The 15,809-nt window shown below is 29.8% G+C and overlaps 1 protein-coding gene across 1 annotated transcript in view; it reads left to right on the top strand.

Moving 5' to 3' along the window:
* Positions 1-9,728, top strand: part of LOC118197453 (multiple PDZ domain protein-like) — a 181,413-nt gene extending 171,685 nt beyond the window's left edge. Inside the window, exon 35 of the mRNA XM_085820229.1 lies at positions 1,373-9,728. The gene's annotated coding sequence lies outside the window, so the exon portion shown is untranslated. The remainder of the gene's footprint in view (positions 1-1,372) is intronic.
* The last annotated feature ends 6,081 nt before the right edge of the window (positions 9,729-15,809 follow it).

Below are 15,809 nucleotides of genomic sequence, written 5' to 3'. Positions count from 1 at the left end.
AATTGGAATTCCAACATATCCAAAAAAGTAATTAACAATACAATAATAAATCAAATACAACGAATTAAAAATATCTGCACAGATACAATAGATCTACAACGTGAAATTTTGCTCCTTATTAAAATTCTCAAAAATAATCTAAAAGATTTAAAATTTTTTATTTCAATTCGATTTAGATTAAGTCTTTTCACTCAAGTTTTTTATAATTTTACTTAATGTTTTCAATTCTCTGGATAAATTCTCTTTGTTTTAGTAAAATTTTGATTTGAATTTTTCACTAAAATATTTTATTATTTCATTTACATTTTCAATTCTTTGAATAAAGTGTCTCTATGTAAAGGTAAAAATTTTGATTAGAATTTACTTTGTTTTTTTCCGTGCTTTGTTGGGGAGGGGCCAGAATTTTTGGATGAACTATTGTAATTGAAATATATTGAAATGGTTCATAGGCTAACTCTGGATACAGAAAGGCAAGGATTTTTGTGGAAGAGAGATTTCAACTGATTTCAGTGTTCCTTCTCCTGATGAAATGGCAATGAAGTTGACTGAATTCCTCTTCTATTATGTTTTTTCCCATTTAATTTCATTAATTTTTTTAATTTGGGTATTGCTTATTTGAAGTGTTTTGGTTTCAACATTTATTAAATTCTTTTTCTATTTATAGGATTATTTGAAATTTATGACTTATGAATAAGGTTATTGAGTCTCACTGGTCCAGTCCTTCACAAAGTTTATTAATTTTCATTTTTACGCCACTAAAATATTGAGTTACACTCAGAATTCAAGATAATGTTATTTATAAGTTTGTATATATAGCAAGAATATCCTGATTCAAAACGAAGGTAACTGTTTCTCCATACTCATTCATTCATTCATTCCCTGAAAGAATAGCTGAATCTTTAAGTAGGACAATTTTTTCCCCAACTTTATGTTATCATAAATGTTATATATTTGATAAGGTCAAACTAAGGCATGTATAAATCATTATGATACATTTTTTCATATGCTTAGATAATTTTCAGACTACAATTATTTAATTTTGAGCTGTAAGATGTTTTCATTATTTTAGGCTACACTAGTTGACATAATTTTTATTCAGATAGACTTTTGGATTGTAATGGCATTTCTTTATATAGAATTGGTAGGGTTGTCTTAACAGGGTTGTACTTAGAGCTACAAGCGAAAAACTTCATTCCTATTTACAACAGCTCCCCCCCCCATCTCCAAGATATTTTTCGCCATAGAAAGTAATTTTGAGTTAGAGAAAACTCAGATTGGGTAAAATCTTTTGAATAAAGAATATATATATATATCTATAGTAAACTGCATTTTTCTATATTTGATCATTTTAACATAATGAATTTATTTTTAGATGTACAGCACCCAAGTACCTTACCATGGAAGAAATCCTGTGACTATGCAATGTGTACCAATTTGCATCACAGTGCAGAATATGTATTGCCGATTTTAGATCACCCTATTATTCAAGGACATTTTATTATACATCTGGTAAATGAGTGTTTTCTATGTCATATATATAAAAATATTGTTGAAATACATCAGAAAATGCTCTATCCAGGTTGAATAAGATGAGAGAAAATGCAGAAAAATATTTATTTATTGTATAAATGTTAAAATCATCTTTGTATTATGTTTGTCTTTTTATGAAATGAAAGTTTTAAAATCTGTGAAACAGATTTACTGAAATATGCAAAATAGTTGTTTCCTTCAGAATAATAATTGATGCAAGGACCTTTTATATATTCTTTATGATGTGTCAGTGCGAAGTATGCATTGATAAAAAAAGTATTACATTGGAGTGTAATAATAGGACTCATCTCTTCTATAATGGGGGTAATAAATGAATTCCAAACTGAGTTATCTTTTAAATAAATATTCTAAAAAAATAAAGCATACTGTGTGCCCCTTCCATTAAGCTAAAAAGTTTTATATTGGTATTAGAAACATTCCTGTACTTTACTTTAAATAAAAAAGTATCCAGATACTAAATATATAACAGATAAAAACATCAGTGTGAGTATTGCCTATTGAGAAGTTAAAGTAAGTATTATTAAAATGTAATGTTTGAAAATAAAAATAGCATACATATGAAAATAATTTCTCACTTTCCTTTGAAATGTTGTAGATATTGTTGCTCTCTCAGTTTACTTATATGTTGCATTTTGGATAAGTTTTATTTATAATCATTGTAGAACATCCTTTTCAAACAGCATCGGTTTCCTGATTTATATATAAACAGTGATTGCTAAGAAGCTGCTTGAGTATAATTTTAAAATGTTATTGGTATGCACAAAGTAACTTGTATAATATATTCTTACTTTTATCGCAGCTATAGAATTATGAGAAACATTTATTTATATTTTAAGTAGTTTGTTGCATTTAAATGCATAATGTAGTAAAATTTTAAAATAACGTCAATAACTAAAAAGAAGGTAAGAAAACTTTTTGTTGTTTGACTTCTAAATTAATAAAAAGAAGGTCTAAACAAAGTATTTGGGCTTGTGCTCCCATTTTTTAAGTTGAAATTTTAGCAGGTTTTTGAGCTGAATTACAATTAATGTAATGCATTCTTGAATATTTTAGGTTTATATCATAAACCTGGTGAGTGTTAATGATGTAAATATGTTATGTTGTAATCAAAGTTATAATACTGTTTCGGTAGATAGAATGATTTCGGCATGGGTCTTAAGATTATGACTTTATTCAAGCATTTATTTATACTTGATTTGAATTCTAAAGAACAAGCACATAAATTCCTTATATGTAATTTTTAAAATTTTATTTAAATTTTGCTTAAATTAAATCTCATTTCATACATATGTGTTGCTGTGAAAATAAAGCTTTTTTGTGAAGCAGAGAATTTAGAATTTTGAGAGGCTTTAAAAGAAGCATTCAAACACAGTTTTCATGAAAAAAAAGTATTTTTAAAATTACCTCATGGTTTCAAAACTATGATTCAAATTTTGTAAGAAACTGTTAATCTAACTGTTGATATTCACATTAATTAATCATTTTTTGGAATATTAATAATGACTCCCTTATTTTCATATTGAATTAATCTTCTGCTGTGTGATAAATGTAACTAAAATAGAGTGAAAATCTTTTGACAGAAAATAACAATTATAAATTAAATTTTGAGTAAAGGATATTTTTGGGGGGGGGGTAAATGTTAATCTGATAATATATTTGATGACTTCCTGGGATATGTCATTGTTTTTCATGTATATTAATCATTTTGAAAATCAAAACTTCTTTAAAAGGAAGATAATGATGAAAATTTTATTTATTATTTTATGAAATACATGTTGTGACTAAAGGATGTTCTCTAAGTAAATATTAAGTGTGTAGTTAAATGATAGAATTTTTTTTTAACTCTCCTCCTTTAAGTCATTCTAAATGGTTCATGTGAACTGGAATCAAGCAGTGCTGACAAAATTTTGTTCTATAAGTAAAATATTTGTATGACAGTTGCATAAATGTTATTTAATTTAAAATTCCCTGTTCCATTTTGCTCTTCAAATTTTACAGCATAAAAATTACTCTTTTAACTTTACATATACTATAAAAGTATAAGTAAAGTTAAAAGAACTAATGAGATTGATTCATGGATAGAATTATTTTCATAATATTCTGTAAACTTAAAGAAGTGTTTGTTATGCATTTCTGATTATTTCTTAGAACATAGTTTCAGTAATGAAAATATTGATAATATTTTTAAATATTAAAAATGAATTACAGTAAATGTTAGCTAAAATAATTTTAATATTAAAATGAATTACAGTAAATGTTAGCTGAATGCATGGGTTACATCATTAACACATCGCACATACGGGAAAATCGTATTCCACAAAGTTAACTTTCTGTGGAAAAAGTAGATTAGATGTAATTCAGACTAAGAAAATGTATATAATTTATAGAAACTAAAAATTATTAAAATTAAAAGAAAAAAATGAAACATAAGTAAAATGAAAAGATTTCTGTTACTGCTTTAAAAAAATATGTGAAACAAATATTTTTTAATAACTGATATTTTTGCTGAGGAAAATGTCTGATGCAACTCGTTAAACATTTTGCAGTAAAGAATGCAAAGTTTTTCAATACCTCTTATAAAGTATCCTCTCATTTCTTCACGTGGGTCTATCTCCATTACAAAATCAGACACTTTCAGTGCTTTTTTTAACAATTCATATAACTTGTTGTAGTTAAAGATTCTTTATCGTCATCAATATCACTGTTTTTGTTTCAATATTATAAGATTATTCTTCATTTGCCATTTCATGATCATCATTTTCGATTAATTCTTAGATTCTCTTCTGTTTCTGAAAATCATTTGCTGCCTATTGCTTCTGCAATTTGTACAATTTCCTTGGCTTAATTTTCAGTTGCTGGGAGTCCTTTAAAATTGTTGGCAACTTCTGTCGGGAGTTGATGCCAGCAAGCATTCTTCACTTGTTGAGTAAAAGTTTAATCATTTCTGTGCAGTGTCTTATGTTGAATTGCTTTCAGAATGCCATTATTGTGTTGTGCTTTCCTTTGTCTAGTGCTTTATTTACAGAGATGTAAACATGCCTGACATAATATACTCTGAATGTTTTATGATCATTGGTTTAATTGAGGAAGTGATATTCAGTGGAAGGAATAAAACCTTTACATTTTGTTGTGGTGTTGTGAGGGCTTCAACACTGTTATCGTGTATTATGATTAGGATATTTTTAAAACTCATTATCGTGTATTATGATTAGGATATTTTTAAAACTCAGGTTTTGCTGTTCTAAGCAATGTTTGAGTGAGTCTTCAAATCAGTCATTAAGAGGACTGTCACAGCGCAGGCATTTGACTCATTTTGTTTTCTGCAGCATACCGCATATAATTGAAATTCTTGTACTGGGCAGATTAAATGGAGACAAATAAGATAACACATATACACAAAATCATGTGCCACAAATCTGCTTTCAGCAAGGATTTACTGTGTAGTCCATTTTTAAGTAGATCACGATTTTGAAAATCCTACTCTAATATCACATAAGTATTGAAGAGGAAATTTTCTGAACATTTTATCCTGTTTAGTGTTGTACTAATAATGTTTTTATGTAAATCATGTTATATTTTAAAGTTTATAGATATTTCACATTTTCATTTTTTAATGCATCTTAACTAAAATAATTATCCGTTCTTAAAGAACTTGATCAAAAAGTATCAAATACACAGAACATGACTTTAAATTGGAAAGTAAGCTGATGTGTCTAAATTTTATGTCATAGATGTTTAAGTTTTACAAATGGAATCAGCAAGTAATAACAAAAGTGTTTTATGTGTTTCTTGATGACTTTTTTTGATTCAAATATGTTATACATATTAGAGATAATTAAGTGCAAAATAAATATTTAAACTGAAATTTATTGAACTCGATATTAAAAACTTAATCATTGATTAATTTGAATAATTATTTCTGAAGGAGTAAGGAAGAAAAGATTAAGTGTTAAATACAATTACCATTGATTAGTTTTGATTTCATAAATATTGTCAAATGTAAAAATTGGCTGGGAACAAAATGTGAATACCTAACTAGAATTAATTGGGGGGGGGAATTTAACTTGAATTATAATAATTGTAATGAAAGAAAATTTGAAATAATATAGAAGTAATATTTATACAGCTTGTTTATAGCTCTTATTTTGTAATGGCACTTTAAAATTTACTTTACTGGGACATTAAATACTAAGTACAGTTATGATATTAAGAAAGATAAGATTTGAAGAATCTAGAAGTATCTGTCAAACATAAATTCATTTGTTTAAAATGATTAAGTATGTGTATTGTGTGAAACTTTTGACAGTATCTTTGGAATGTAATTGTTTTGTTTAGTTATTGGAACTTAAATTAAAATTTATGCCTAATATTTTATTGCTTTAATTTGACATGTAAAAATGTGATTCTTTGATATTGATGTAAATGAAATAATGTATTGCCAGAAGAAAAAAAGCAAATCAGAGATAATTTTACTGGACTTAAGGTGCAGACAATGGTAAATGTAGAAAATATTAAAAATATTTAAAAGATACCTTAATATATATTTTGCTGTTATAAATTTTATTTTCAAGCAATTCTGTACAAAATGAATATTGTTTTTTGATAATTTTGTTGTGTATTGCGTGTATAATGTTTTGTGCATTAACATTTTTTGTATAATGAGTCTTGCTAATATGTAATTGCAAATAATTTTACAGAAGACTACTAACTAACCAGGGACAAAACTTACGGTTAACCCAAAATGATGATTAACCCAAAAAAGTACAGGAAAATTTAGCAGTTCATGCTGTTGTTAACAGAAAAATAGTGCAAAAAATTATTTGTAGTAATTTTCAGCAGTTTAATTTAAAGAATAAGTTCTATGCAAATTTAATCAAAATTTAAGATTCAAGAACACACTTCAAAACAGAAATAACTATGTTTTTATTTTCATAGTCTTCTAGGAATCATTGAAAAACAGAAGATTAATGGCTCTATACTATGCATTATTAATAATCATAATTCTTAAGTTAATGTGATATAATCTGCTATCACTGCTATTATCTCAAGTATTTCCTTCTCCTTTCTGTATTTCTTGCAAAAATTTTGCATTACTTTGATTGTTTGAGATAGCAGGTTTTCATCATTCTGCAATAAACAAACTGTCCTTATTTTTAGCTAAGGTTCAGGTAATCTGTAACCCAGTTAATAAATCCCCGGTTAATTGGAAGTTGATTGTATAACATTGGAATTTATTGTATTTAAATAAATTATACAAATTTACTTACCTTATTGTAATTGAATATAAAATGGAAATGTGAAAAACATTCCTATAACTTTTTTCAAAGATATTTCAATTAGGTAGCATTTAATAGGTTGTATTTTACTTCCAATATATTACATTTAAACTCTGTAAAATGTAATTAGATATATTTCAGATTTTAGCCTGACTGCATACTGAAGCAAATAGTTTTATATGTAATATTTAAAGCAAAAATGTTGCAATCAGTGATGGATATCAAATAATTGTATATAAAGTATGTACTTAATGGGCTGTTTTACATATATATTTTATGTATGAATGCATGATGGATTTTTTATACAGTTACTGCAGTACTAGATCAATTTACTGTGGTTTTTTATTGGATTACCACTCATTGTATTTTACAGCATTCCTTAGCACATAACAGAGTTCTAAACTTATTTTTTCTTGCTTGCACATTTATTTGTTATTTACTATTACAGCATATTCTAGAAAATGCTGCTGAAAGAGTATTTTGCCTATAGAAAGGTGCTTTTCACATTTATCTGCTATGTACATTTAAGACCGTTTAAGTGTAAATAACTGTTGGATGTAGAAAAATTTTGAACTTATGCAACAAGCACTCTTTAAATTGCACATGCTTTTGAGAGATGGTGCATCTTTTCCATTTTTGTATACTTTGTTGTTAATAAGAGGAATATTAGGGCATATATATATATATATATATTCTTAGCTAAAGCAAAGCAGAGTTATAAATAGGTTTGTGTTTATTTTTTCTCTAATAAGACTAACTAAGTAATTTTTGACATTTAAGTATTGACGATATGCATTAAAAATTCTTTAGATCTGTGTTTTAACTATATTTGCTACATAATTTGAATAGAGTTATGATTTGTGAATTTTAAATCATGTGGATTTAAAATTCCTTTTTAATGACAGTGTTTTTGGGCACAGTGGAAGCTTGTTTAATTCTACTGCATTGAATAACCATATGAAGGAATGACTCTTCAGCATTGAATGATTTACATTATGGAGGCAATTAGATTTTTCATATTTAAAGAAATGCATTATACATTTTAATGTCTTTATACATTTGAATGAGCAGTATAAGTATGGAAGAAATTGCTCAGATGTATGTAATCCTTGCAGTAGTGAATTTTTCTTCATATAGACGTCTAAAATTTTATTAATTTGAGATTAGGCAAATATGCCTTAGATCGGATATAATACAAATTCTTACAACCAATATATTTCATTGCATTATGGGTTTGTGTGATGTATGAGATCTGCCTCATTCTGCGTGGCTTCAGAAGCTTTAGCTAAATGTTTAAAGGTAAATGAGCATTTGACCACATTTTATGCAAGAATGGAATATATTACATTAAAGGTGAATTGAATTCTAATCCATGTGTTAAGTTAAATCATATTCAGTTACTATGAAGAATAAATATTTTTTTAATTTAATTTTCATATGGTTTCATTGCGTGAAATGTTACCTAAAACACAAGTATTTTTTTGTTATTTTTTCATTGCATCTGTCATGCCAGTATGAGTGAAAACTGAAGGTAGAGCACTCTTTTTAAAAGGATGGAAATTACTCCTTGTTGTGCTAGAGATATCGGTTTTGGATCTTTATTCCTTTTTAATGTTTAGCTCTCTAACCATTTCAAAATCATTAATGTGGAGAGAGTCAGGTTTCAGATATTTTTCTGGAATCATCTTTACTTGTTTTCTGTTTCTGCTTTTATTACATTGCCTACAAATTAAATAATGATTTTCAGGGTAAAATCTCTTTAGCTATCAAAAACTGAATTTCTGTTTAATTTTTATTAATATGTTTTTTTGAAAACCTGTACAGTTCTACAGTTTGATTTTGTGCCACCTTAGTTCTAATATCTTCGGAGTTTATTCAAACTGTTATCAGTTGTGTGTTAATTATATCAAAGTATAATCTGAGTGACTTTGTCAATGATTAGAATTTTTATATTGTAGTTAGCATCCTTATAAACTATGGCAAGTTTCATTATTCTGATGGTTAAAAAGTGCAATGAAGAAAAGAACTGTTTTACATATGAAAAAAATGCAAATAAATTTAATATGTTTGCATTATTCATTTACTCTTCTTATTTTAGAATATTCATTATTCTCATGTATTAAGGGAATAATGAATACATTAATATCTATGTTACTATGTTACTTTAATTTATGAAAGCACATAATATTTTAAATTAGAATCAAATTGTTCTAAATATTAGAATTACTCTAGCATATAAAAAGTTGAGAGTTTTAAGAGAACTGTCCCTTCTCCTAACTGGAACCTATGAAGGATTTGAAAATAGAATAAAACATAATTCATAAACTATTTAAAATTTTTGTTGTTTTATTATGAAAACTAAGGGATAATTTTAAAATAAATGTAGAAAAGAATTTTTACCATTTTAATTTGAGGAGAAAAAGCAATAGCAGATTTTATTTTAAATCAATATTTTGTGCCACTCAAAACAATGAAATACTTCACAAATTTAAAACCTTTATTATTTTGAACTGAAGAGCCATATTCTATGAAGTAAATGTTTCACAAATAATTTTTATTTCATCTAATTTCATATATTACCATAATTATATTTTGTTATTATAGTTTAAAAGAAATCTAAAGCAGTTATAATTAGTATGGCTTTGAATGCTGTGTTTAACTGAAGTCTTATGCTTGCAGCATATGAAAGAGGTTATTATTTTTAAGGACAGATTGTTTATTGAACTGTGCAAAGTATTAGTTCTTTTGTAGCTATATTCACAGCCTCTAGGCTTTTATAAATCAGGGCTACCAGTCATCTGTAAAGATATGCATTTGTATGTAATAAGTGTGCTAAAGCATATGACATGATCACAAAGCTGTAAAATATTTTACCATTCATTAAATACTGTTTTTCTTTTATCTCATGTTCTGATCCTTTGGTATGTTGTAGATGACTTTATTTGCTTTTATCCTTTATTTAAGAGGGGAAAATTCTCCAAATTATATTAGAAATGTTTAAAAAGAAAGTAGACTTCATTGTTTGAAATATAATATAGTCATCTGAAAGTTGATCCTGCATTTTTATTTATGAGAAAAGAGAAAGAAAGTAATAACAAACCTTTTACATAATCGAAGGTATTCTTCAAGAAACACAGTAAACCTCACTTTGAGGTGAAATTAATTAACTATATTTTTTAATTCCAAAAATAGGATTGAGTAATAAAGTATCATAATATATTTTTCAACTATTACTCCCATTTAAAAATCAAAATCAGTTATGTCTATAGCATTTTAAATGTTATCTTGGCAGATATATTCTCACTGACATGGAAAAGACTTACAAATGATTCCTCGGGTTTCAAAACAGTACTTGGTAGCACAAAAGTAAAGCAAATACAAAAGTGAACGTTACTCTGATTGAAGTAAAAATCTTACCAGTTCTAATCATAACAGTATAAATGTTTGATATATGCTCTTCTTATTACATGATTCAAGCTCATGAAGTACTCTGCTCACATGCATTTTAACATTATCCTCTCATGGTCACTAAAGCAGCAATGTTGAATTATAAATATTGGCTTTAACATACCTCCAGAGAAAACTAGTCACTGGACATACAATTGGAAGACTTTCTTGACCAGTGCAACAGTTGGGATGTTTATCAGATACAGGTGTATCTGTCTCTGCCACAGAAGTAGAGCAAATTGTCTGAGGCTCCTTTTATTTAAGGAAATAACCGCAACTGCAGCACATCAAGATATAACATATTCATCAGTCTCTCAAACAGGAAGTTAAGCACACACTGTATACTTTTGTGAAATGGTGCAGAAGACATTCAGTTTAAGGGAATTTAGTTTCTGTTTGATAATAATGTGATAATTTTCTATGCACCATATACAGAAACTTGATAGTTTATCATTCTGCACAAATGAAACATCACTTTGTGACTGAATATTAGATGGGCAGTAGAATTAAAGTCTTGCAGTATCTCGTATGTGTTAACAAAATTTATATTCCCTGATGTAAGTGCCATTCTATAGTTTCTGGTTAGGTAGGTTTTTGAATATGGCAGAACACACAAGGGCTACTTAGCAAAGAGGAGGGATCTCTTTGTCGATTACTTTCTGAGGAAATCTGGCTCGTATTCACCTTATGCTGTTATCACATCTATAGACGCGCGCGCTTACCCGGGACAATTCCGAGAAACGAGATTCTAGTAGTACGGCTTTAAGCGGCAGGCTTCCGAGAAATGTTTCGTCTAGCTAGGAGGAACATGTCCCGGCTACGAGCAACATTTTAAAACTTTTCCCAAAATGTTCCTGCTGGAGACGTGTTCCTCGAACGTTCAACCAATCAGACAAAAGGTCAGCTTCTGAAGGATCACGGGTAACTTTCAATATGGCGATGGCTCTCACTGTGAAGTGATGGACGGTGGAAATAGAGGCCGATTTAATTATTGCTGTTTTGTTGTAATACAACTGTCCGAGTCATTTTTTAAATGTGTATATGTTCATTAAATATATAATCGTGGAAATTTCAGAGTTGACAGTATTTTACGACGTTCTTGCATTTCGGATTTGTTTACAAATTGTTCGTAGCCAAAAGTTCGCCAAATTTGTCGTATTTCGTGCTGATCGTGTATTATAACACTGTTATATAATAGAATTTTATTTCTTAAATTTGAATAATTTTTTAAAATCCGTTTGTATATGCGCGGAACTGCATAATCAGTGACACATTTTAAACAGCATAAAAGATGCATAAAAAATAAAAGCATAGCTTATGTAATAATGAGAATACTCATTAAATTTGTCTATTACTTTCATGTTATTAATGAAATACTTTTTGAATTATAAATACATTAGAAACTATACTTTTATTGTAAATGCTACATATTGAAACATTGAAAATTTATGGATTTATTATTATGCATGATGAAAAACATTTGTATATACATTCATTAATATAAATCTTATTCATTACATTAATACTAATAAATATATATTAACAACTTCTAAAACATTGCATCTCTCTATCTGTATGTAAATATATGACTTATTAGATGTGTATATATATATGTATGTATGAATACAAAAATGAACATTGCCAAGAAGTTTATTTGAAGTTACTTTTAATTCAGATAACGATTATGTAATTGGCAGCAACTATAGTTATCAGTTCTTTGCAAATTATTATGGGTATGTAATAATCAGTTGAAAAATAATTGATGAGTATTTGAGTACTAAAGAGTGTACACATTTTGTTATTGGGTTAATTCATAATTATATCATACGTATGATCTACGTAATAAAAACATGACTAATAAATAATAAGAAATGTAACAGCTGTGCATTTATAACATTTGATTACTTAAAACAGCGCACAACTGATTATCACCTTCATGTCTGTTTACATAATGAATTGCACTTTCCAATTATGTGCACGGGCCTACTAGTGGCCGAAGCGTCGTTGAACACTGGTAGTTCTGTCTCAGGTTAGAATGCCGCGAACGGGCTGACTACACGACGTTTCCTTGGTTTGCCCCATTTGTAACTGGTATACGAGCCAGTTTTAAAAAATCTTCTACAAAGGGATCCCTCCTGTTGTTATCCCTCGAGGCTTTGCGGTAATCACATAAAACCAACTGAGCCCACCAGCGGCCGAGCAGTAAAGTCGCTGAACACTGGTAGTTCAGTCCGAGGTTCGAATCCCGCGAACGGGCTGGCTGCATGGACGCTTTCGTGGTTTTCCCCATGTGTAACGTGTATACGAGCCAGTTTCCCTTAGAAAGTCCTCCCCGAAGGCATCCCTTCCCTTAGGCAGATAGCCCTAGTGTGCTTTGCTGTAATCTCAATAAACCAAACCATAAAACAAACTCATGATGTGAACACCTAATTTCTAGAGTTGGTATAATTAATGTGTTTTAGGTATATTACCGAGTGTTCTATTGGACAGTAAACAACTCGCACATGTTTGATTGCTCATGTATTCATATGCTTTATTTGATCTTCATTTTGCTGAATAGTATCTGCTGGCTGTGAGGAGGTAAATATCAGCCATATAAATTTTTGTCATTTGAATGGACAGAACAGTAATTATGAGCCATAATGTTAGTCAGAAAATGCTTTCACCAGATCACAAATTTTCCAGTGAGCCATCAAATTTTCATTGAAATGCAGACAACAGAAAATACACATAAGCGATGTGTGATAAATAGACTTATCCAGCACATGTTTTTAAACTATTCTTAGGTGTATACAGAATTTGGCTATTACTGATGTAATTGATTGCTATAACCAGAAGTGTGTTTATCTGTTACATGAAGTGCCAGAGTGGAGATCAAAGTGATTAACTTGATAGCAATCACCTTTCTATTATCTTCCATTACTAACAATAAAGTTTAAAACGAAAAGCGTGTGAGTGATACAAAACAACACGAAGAAGCGAATGTCACTTGAAAGGAAACGTCACTTTCGCCAATCTGAGCGATAACTGATTCTTGTTTGGCTTTCAGCCTGTTTGCCAAGTGAAGATGGTAACCCTATTTCGCCAAAGGCCGTTTCTCAGAACTGTTGCTACAAACGTTTTGTCCCGGCAACAAACAGCTAATGTGATAACGGCTTTACACAATCCGTCCACATCCTTCTTTCGTGCACCATTGGCAGCGGAGAGGTCTGTGGTTCTGCGTCAAGGGTAGACGAAGCAATGGACGTCTTGCGGACAGATCACTCTGTTGTAAACGGCGTCGAATGGTACGCGCGGACACTGAATGATGCGTTACAGACTGAATGTGCTGTGCTATGGTTCGTGATGTGACTGAGCGATCCGTCACTGCTATGCGCACAATGTTCCTGTCATCACCTGAAGTAGTGAAGTGGATGCGATCGAACACGTCGGTCCATCGTACCCTCCTGCATCCAACGGTCACATATCCGCATTACGGTTGTTTGGTTTCGTCCAACATGACTACCGATTTCCCTGAAAGATAATCTACACTCTCGGTAGGCCACTATCCTTCCTCTGACGAACTCGGATCGCTGTTTACTACGAGGCATACAAGATCTCTTTTTTTTTTTTTTTTTTTTTTTTGGAAAAAAACCAAAAGAAAAACACAATTGCCGAACTTAAAATCGTCAAAAACTCCAAGCTTTAAATAGCGCTTTGAAGTGGCGCCACAGGCGCGCGTGATATGCGTCAGCGCTGAAATTCTAATCGTTTGCATATCACACCTCCGCTAATGCATGTTGTAAATTTCATGTTATTTGCATGCTTCTTTCAGGATGTTGCATTTACGGTGGCCAGTAGTGTATATTTCAAGATAAATAATAAAATCTCGGGCTTAAAAGACCGACAGAAATAGAGATATGCAAATTTTGAGTTTATTAGAGCATAATTGCATAAGGTTCAGTAAAGAACAATGATTTTTGTTATGGAGACCTTCAAATATCACACCTTATTTATAAGTATTTCAAAATTTATTATTAGGTACTTACTGCTTTTAAGTAACTGTATACTTTAAAATATATTTCATATGCATAATCGGTCCTAGCTTGTGGGTTTGAATCACATCGAATGGGCTGGATGCATAAGTTTTCTTTGCAATGTTACATGTATAGGAGACAGTTTCTCTCAGAAAGCCCTATATGAAGGATTGGATTATTTGAATGTGACAGAGCTTCACTGAGCTCTACCATATTCAATAATCCAATTGCGATAATTTTCTGAAATTTTAATCGTTTTTTAATTGTCACTTTTTTTTCTGATTCATCCTTTTGTAAAGTTAAAGGAAGCTGATTAATATTTTTTGGGATTATTTTTCTATGCATTTAAATTGAAATTTTTTTATTAATTTTAAATTTGAATGAATTTAACATGGATACTTATTGCTTAGAATGATTTTATAAATTTTAGTTAAAAAGTCATATGAATACCATATAAAGGAAATAACGATTTCCGAATTTATTTCAATGAAAAAGCTCAGTCGCAAGTCATAAAAAGCCAGTACACGATAGAACCAACAATAACAATTTCCCCTTCCTCCAAAACAAAATTTCTATCGGAAACTGTGATGTAAGGTTCCTGTATGGTGAGATTGTAATATGTCCAAGAAAGTATACGAACTTGATTGTAATAATAATTTACGTGCATTCTGAGCGCAGAGAAATTTCCTCCTTCTAATTTCAGTTTCCCCGAAATTTTATTAAATACACTTAACATTAGCCTTACGAATTATTTAAGCTGAATGTTCACTATTTTTCTCTTGAGATAAAAAATAAACTTGTGTGTAAATTTCTTCCATAAGTCAATTTTTTTAAAGGTGTCTGTCAATAAAGTATCGTTCAACCCTCTGCGAAATTAAAAAGAAAAATATGTATGTATTGATATACTGTGATATTCAACGAGACCTGAAAACAACTTTCTTATCTCCACTATGATCTCTAGCATACTCGTTTTTTTATCCTTCGTAATTTATGATATATTCCCTTTCTTGACCACATCTTAGACGACACCGGTGGATTGGCCAAGTCGCTGTCATAGATTATGCGCATCCTGCCTGGTCACCTCGGTCATCGCATTTAATGCCACATGAATTCTTTTTCTGAAACTTTTGAGTGCCAGTATCGGTGTGGAACTGATGCAGTGCTTTACCGATAGCTGTCTGAAGTTAGATGAACCAGCAACGCTAAAGTTGGTGTGGGCTGAATTACAGGATTGATATTTGCTGAGTTATGAAAAGCGGATTCGTTACGAATTAAGTCGATTAAAAACTTTGAAAGTTTGTTGCATTGTTACCGTTAACAATGTGTCTTCAACTTTTTCTTTGCGGTACAGTAGCACAGAAAACTTCGGAGATTAAATGTTATTTATTTTGTATGATCTTTATGACATATCTCACCATTATTCATGTGTCCTTATGATGAGAGAAAACTCACTTCTCTGATTAGTGTATCCCATTTCAGGGTAATTGTGATGTTTATAATTCAGAAAATCTTTAAGAAA

The sequence above is a fragment of the Stegodyphus dumicola genome, chromosome 7 (genome assembly GCF_044657685.1).
Source record: "Stegodyphus dumicola isolate Sdum_Otavi_A_Nest chromosome 7, ASM4465768v1".
NCBI classification, from domain to species: Eukaryota; Metazoa; Arthropoda; class Arachnida; order Araneae; family Eresidae; genus Stegodyphus; species Stegodyphus dumicola.
This window is presented reverse-complemented; position numbering and strand designations above follow the sequence as displayed.